The sequence below is a fragment of the Elephantulus edwardii genome, unplaced genomic scaffold (assembly GCF_000299155.1).
Source record: "Elephantulus edwardii isolate Elephantulus edwardi_28Jun2011 unplaced genomic scaffold, EleEdw1.0 scaffold00141, whole genome shotgun sequence".
Taxonomy (NCBI): domain Eukaryota; kingdom Metazoa; phylum Chordata; class Mammalia; order Macroscelidea; family Macroscelididae; genus Elephantulus; species Elephantulus edwardii.
In genome coordinates this window covers 6,226,876-6,233,874 of record NW_006399891.1, presented here as the reverse complement: position 1 = coordinate 6,233,874, position 6,999 = coordinate 6,226,876, and the positions used below count along the sequence as shown (strand labels likewise).

At 41.3% G+C, this 6,999-nt stretch overlaps 1 protein-coding gene across 1 annotated transcript in view; it reads left to right on the top strand.

Annotated features, from left to right (window-relative positions):
- Positions 1 to 6,999, top strand: part of FAM189A2 (family with sequence similarity 189, member A2) — a gene marked incomplete at its 5' end in the record, with an annotated part of 97,567 nt that overhangs the window by 40,299 nt on the left and 50,269 nt on the right. The window lies entirely within an intron of this gene.

The following is a 6,999-nucleotide window of genomic DNA, read 5'->3' as shown; positions in this document are numbered from 1 at the left end:
ATGTCCTTCAGGTCCACCCATTTTGAATAATATTGCATGATATTCACCACCTCTTAACCCTCCTTCCTTTCCAGTGATAGAACATGAGTTCTAACCCTACCAAGCCTTCCCAAACTTCCCATCTTTTTTCCCCCAGGCAGTCATAGGTTCTTCTAGAAGCAATGGTGGTAGCTATTTTCACACAGCAGGAATAGTACATCAGATGCTTGCATTTGTGTGTTCTAGATAAGGATGCATGCTGCTTGTATGTAGTGCTTATCATAAATGCTTTTCCTTCCTTCATTCATTGATCAATGAGGTAATGAATTAATTTTTCCAATAATATTTTGAACCAATCCCAGAACTTTTAATTATGCTCATGGAAAATCTATACCTAGATCAAGAAGCTGTTGTCTGAACAGAGCAAGGTAACACTGCATGGTTTAACATTAGGAAGGCTATGTGTCAAACATACCCTTTCTCCATATGTATTCAGTCTGTATACTGTACAAATAATTTGTGAAACCAGACTCTGTGTAGAAGAATGTGACATAAGTATTAGAGGAAGACTCATCAGCAACCTGCATTAAACAGATGATACAACCTTGCTTGCTGAAAGTGAAGAGGACCTGAAACATTGGCTGCACAGGATCAACAATGATAGCCTGCAGTATGAATTACATCTCAGTATAAAACAAAAAACAAAGGTCCTTACCTCAGGGCCAATAGGCAATATCATGATAGAGAAAGGATTGAAACTGTCAATGATTTAATCTTGCTTAGGTCCACAGTCATCACCCTTGGTACCAGCAGTCAGGAGATCAGGAGACATTATTTTGGTCTATCAGGGACCTCTCCAAAATCCTGAAGAGAAATATCATCAGTTTGAAGACTAAGGAGTGCTTGATTCAGGCCATGGTCTTTTCATTTACTTGCTATGCTTCTGAGAGCTAGACAGTGATAAGGATGACAGAAGAATTGCTGCTTTTGAGTTATAGTGTTGGAGAAGAGTACTGACTATCCCCATGGACTTCCAAGAGAACAAACAGATGTATTTTGGAAAAGGTAAAAAGAGAGTACTCCTTGGAGGCAAGGATGTGAAGCTTTGTCTCTCATGCTTTGGATATGTTTCTAGGAGAAGCTATTCCTTGAAAAGGGATATCATGTTTGGAAAGGTGGAGGGCAAGTGAAAGATAAGACCCCCATTGTGGTGGATTGACATGGTGACTGCAGTGATAGGCTTAAGTGTATCAGAGATGATGAGGATGACACAGAACAGGACAGGGTTCAGGTCTGTTGTTCACAGGGTCACTGTGAGTCATTCTGTACTTCACGGCACCTAACAGCAACAATAGCAGGTTTGTGTCTATGGTTCCCATTTTGCACCCTACTGGAAAAGAGAAAAAAATATTTTCTTTTTCATTATTGTCCAACAGTGTAAAGTCTGCATGTGGTAAAATGAAAGGCATAAATAACTAATGTTAGCATTAGTGTTATTTTCTTGGGAAGTGTGAAAGAATAGGCATCTAAGGCCATATTACTGTTTTTTTGAATTAAAAATTTATGCTGTTTTTAGATGTTTCCTTTCATGAGGAAGGAATTGAGAAGCCTTTGACATTAAAAACATACACCCACATGCACTCATGACACACAGTTAGGAGCAATATGTTGTCTCTTATTGTGATTTGGGTGTAAATTTACAAAGTAACTATCTATTATTTCTGATAAAATGAGATGGAACATTGTCCTTTGTGGTGATGTTAGGTGCCCTTCAGGCAACCCTAACAACAGCTGAGCCGAGCCTTACACTATCCTGTGCCATTCTCACAATCATGCTCAAGCCCCTTGATCCTCTTACTGAGTCAATCCATCTCGTTGAGGGTCTTCCTCTCTTTCTTTGACCCTCTGCCTTTCCAGCATGGTATTTTTTTTCCAAGGACTGGCCCTTCTAGACAAAATGCCTAGAGTATGTGCGACAGGTTCACTATCCTTGCGTCTAAGGAACACCTGGTTTAACTTTCTCTAAGATAGATTTATTTGTTCTTTTGGCAGTCAATACTCTGCCAATACCACAAGTCAGAGACGACAGTCCTTCTTCAGTCTTCCTTATTCATCACTTTCAAATGCATAGGAAGCAATTGAAAAAACCATAGCTTAGAAAAGGTGCACCTTAGTCTTTAGACTGACATCCTTGTTCTTTAGTGGTTTGGAGAGGTCCTTGACAGGAGATCTACCCCATGTAATACATCTCTTGATTTCTTTACTGCCGCTAACATGGGTGTTGATTGTGGATCCATGTAAACGGAAATAGTTGACAACTTCAACTTTTTCTCTATCTGTCATGATGTGGCCTATTGGTCCAGTGATGAGGATTTTTGTTTTCTTGGTATTGAGATATAGTCCATATTGAAGACTTTGCTGCAAAAGATCAGAGACTATAGACTTCAAGAAGAGCCAAAAAGTCTTTGGCCTTCTGCAACAAATGCTTCAAGTCTTCTTCACTTTGTGCAAGTAAGGTTGTATCATCTGCATAACACAGGTTGTTGATGAGTCTTCCTCCAATCCTGATGCCACATACTTCATATAATCCAGTTTCTTGAATTATTTGCTCAGCGTACAGCATACAGATTTTAAACTGTTTTAAAATCAGGGAAGGTTTGCATTGGGGTTGTACCTTTTCTCTCTAAATATACAATCTGTATATTGAGCTGTTGTTGACTTATTTGACTGGAGAGAGGTTTTTGTTTGTTTTGGGGTTTTTAAAGCATTAATAAGGTAGTGATTGATTACAGTGATAGTGATTGATATGTAAGGGTGAACAGACATAATTGGAAGGCTAAGCTGAGATAAGAAGGCTATCTAGATCTACCTTCACTGGTGAACATTTCTATGTGCCTGTACTTTTGACCATGGGAGGAGAGTGTAGGGGTCAGGGCAGTTGTGGAACCAGGGCAGTAAGAGCAGTTGCAGGTTACTTGAGGATGGACTCATGGGAAAAATACCACGTTAAAGTGATGGTGTAGCGGAAATAGCACAAGGGTTGTGGAGTTACTAAAAGTTTATAAACTGACGGGTATACTTATTGAGGAGACAGGTATTCAATGTCTCTAAGGAGTTTATGGGCATTTTCTTTTGTAGTTATTTCTCCTGACAGCGTTTTCTTGTTTTATTTTTGTACAAGTAAGGAGGTGAAACTCCAAGGGTTTAAATAATCTTTCCAAGGTCACTAAATTCACTCATTGCCCTCAAGTCAACACCAACTCATTGCTGACCCTCCAGCAGGTTTTTAGAGGCTCTAAATTGCCCAGAAGGGGATTGCTCATCTTTGTCCCATGGAGCAGCGGGTGGATTTGACCTGCCTGCCTTTGGATTGGTAGCACAATTCTCTATTGACTAGGCCACCAGAGCTCCCTGGGTCACTAAGTAGGAAGCAGATTCCACTTTTATTGCCAATTGCATGGTCAGAGTCAGTATGAACCTAATCCTTATTTTTTTTTTTTAAATCAAATCAATCATCACCATCTCTATTTTTGTCACCACCCCCAACCCATTCATTTTCTTTACCCTAGCTGCTATGAACTGAATCAAAGCTTACAAACAGGAAGGATCTCATCCTCCAGATGGCCAAATAGGCAGATACCAACCTTAAGTTTGAGGAGAACATATGACACTCCAACCACATGACCTACTTACTGGCCATAGATTGTTGCTGTTTTTAAGGTGCCATCAAGTTGAGTTTGACTCACAGTGACATTATAACCTCTGCTCTAACTGTGCCATCCTCATCATCTCTGGCACACTTAAGCCCATCACTGCAGTTACCATGTCAGTACATCTTAGTGGAGTCTTCTTCTCTTTTGCTGACCCTTGACCCTCCATCCTTCCTATCATGACATCCCTTTCTGAGGTATTCCCCTAACATCATGCCCGAAGTATGTGAGACAAAGCTTCATCATCCTTGCCTCCAAGGAGCACTCTGGTTGCACTTTCCCAAGACATACCTATTTGTTCTTTTGGCAGTTCATGGGATGTTCAGTGCTCTTCTCCAACACCACAGTTACAAAGGCATCAGTTCTTCTTCTGTCATCCTTACTCACTCACTGTCTAGCTCTCAGACCCATAGCAAGTGATTGAGAAGATTGTATCATGAATCAGGTGTGCCTTAGTCTTCAAACTGTCATCGTTGTTCCTCAGTACTTTGGAGGGATCTCTGACAGCAGACTAGACCAATGCAATAGGTCTTCTAATCTCCTGACTTTTGGTACTAAGGGGTTGATTGTGGATCCAAGCAAGATGAAATCATGGCAATTCCAGTCTTTTCTTTATCTGTCAGGATGTTGCTTATTGGTCCAATGGTGAAGATTTTTGTCTTCTTGATGCTGAGACGCAGTCCATATTGAAGGTTATATTCTTTGATCTTTTGCAGCATACATTTCAAGTCCTGCTCACTTTCAGCAAGCAAGTTTGTCATCTGCATACCAAAAGTCACAGATTAGAGGCTGATTTTTCTCTTCCTCTCCTGGTTGGCAGCTTCAAATGTGTGCATTCACAGGGAAGCTTATTTTTCTAACCTACTGTTTCTCACTGTTCATAGGCTCAGCAATTCACTGGATCACTCACAGAGCTTCATTAAGAGTCTGTCATGCTTGCTACAGATTTATTGTAGCCCACAAACATTAAAAAAGGGTGAAGTCTGGAAGAGTTTCCACTGAGGAGCTTCCATGTCCCCAGGGATGTACTACCTACCCTTCTGAAAACACGTATTTGTTCCAGCCAAGAAGTTCTCTGAACTGTATTCTCAGAGCTTTCACTGGCTTCACCATGTGGTCCTGGTAGATTGCGTCATGTTTCCTGAGGCTAGTCAACACCGGGTCATTAGGCCATCTCTCCTGGTCTGGTCTACCTCCACTCAGCCTTGGAGCCAACTCATAGGAACCAGGAACCAAGAACAAAGAAAAAATTGTGGTTTTTCCCCCTTCTTCTTGAGGGAACAAACTGTTTTATTGCCCCCTCCCCCAATGGGACTGCCTAGGGAGAGCAGACATGAACCCAAGCCATTCTTGAGTGGGGTGAATGGAGAGAAAGACAAGTAAAAGGAAGGCAGACTAGTGGCCAGAAGCTGTGCTGTAATCCCGAAGACACATGGTTCGAGGTCACTGTTCCATGGGAGAAAGATGAGCAGTCTCCTCCTATGCAATTAACTGCCTCTGAAAACCCGCCAGAGAGAGGGTCGTGGGTTCCGACTCTATGGTACACAACAGCAGTGATAGAAGAAAGGTCTGACTAAAAGGCTGTTACTGTTAAAGAAAAATAAAATAAAAATTGAGTCATATTCCATTTTAAAATTTAGATTCCACCAAAGCTCAGTTTTAGATACTAGTAAAGAACAAATGATAATTTAATCATTTGTTCTTTACTAGTATCTAAAACTGAGCTTTGGTGGAATAGTCTCTAGTTAGAGCTGTGCTGCTAACCTCAAAGTGATGTCTCTCTGGTGGTTTGAACCTACCAGCGGCTCCACAGGAAAATGATGAGCAGTCTCTTCCCATGTGATTTATAGCCCAGGGAACTCAATGGAGATAGATAGATAGATAGAGAAAATAAAATACAGTTGTCTTTTGTATATCAGCCTTGTAGCCTGTGGAAATTCAAAATCTCTGTAAACATTCATTAAAATTAATAAAATAAAATTTAAAAGAAAAAAAAATGAACAGATGCAATGTGGGGAAGGCCAAATTCATTCTCCACCAACTCCACAAAGGAGAACTGTCCCCATCAGTAACATCCACAGTATCAGAATAATAGTTGTGTTGGCAGACATGGCCCTGAAGTCTTCTGCACCTGTTTCTGTTAATCACTGGGTCTGATATTTGTTGCATAAATTGTGGAGCTTATTAGGGTAATGGGATGTAGGTGTTGGGAGAACGCAAAGGAAAGTGAAAGTTTCTAGGTTTAGTCCAGCACACAAATGCAAGAAGTCTCTGGTTTCCTTAATCATCCAACAAGCTTTGTCTCATAGCAATCACAAGTCATGTTTTCCTTCAGCCATTCAGTGAGCAAAATCTTTAACTCTGCCTCTGCCTCTAGGGCTCCATCAGGCTACACCTTGCTGCAGTCTCTTCAGCACCCTCTTATGCTAGCCCTGCAACTGTTGAAGATGTTGAGGATGCTGATCAAATAGTGAACAGTATGTCTGTAGTTGAGGCAGCTGGAGATAATGCCCCTAGAAGGGGCTAAGGCAATGGCTAGAAAAGCCTTTTTCAGAAGTCCTAACAGCAGTCTGGAGATCAGAAGATACATTGCTTTGGGCAAGTCACCTGTCAGGGAACTCTCTAAATTACTGAAGAGGAAGAGTAATGATGTCAGTATGAAGACCAAGGTACACCTGATTCAGGTCATGGTCTTTTCCAGTAACTTGCTATGCATCTGAGAGTTGGACAATGAATAAGGATGACAGAATTAATTCTTCAGTTGATGCTTTTGAGAAGAATACAGACTATCCCACAGATTGCCAAAAGAGCGAACAGATTTGTCTTGGAAAAGGTGCAACCAGAGTGTTCCTTGGAAGCAAAGCTGGCTAACATACTTTGGACATTTTGCAAGGAAAAACTATTTCTTGAAAAGGGATATCACACTTAGAAAGGTGGGATGTCAGCAAAAGAGTAGAAGACCCCCCTAACAAAGTGGATTGACATGGTGTCTGCAGTGGGGGGCACAAGTGTATCAGAGATGATGAGCATGGCACAGGATAGGACAAGATTCATGTCTGTTGTTCATAAGGCCATTTGAGTCATATTCTAGTCAGTGATGCCTAAAAAGAACAACCGCCACCACCAAAATATCATATTGTTGTTGTTATGTTATGTGCCGTCGAGTTGCTTGCTACTCATAGCGACCCTATGTACAACAGCCCTAAACCCTGCTCTATCCTGTGCCAATCACACTGTCTCCGACACACCCATCCTGATTATCCCAATCACTGAATCAGTCCACCTCATAGAGGGCCTTCCCCTCCTGCAC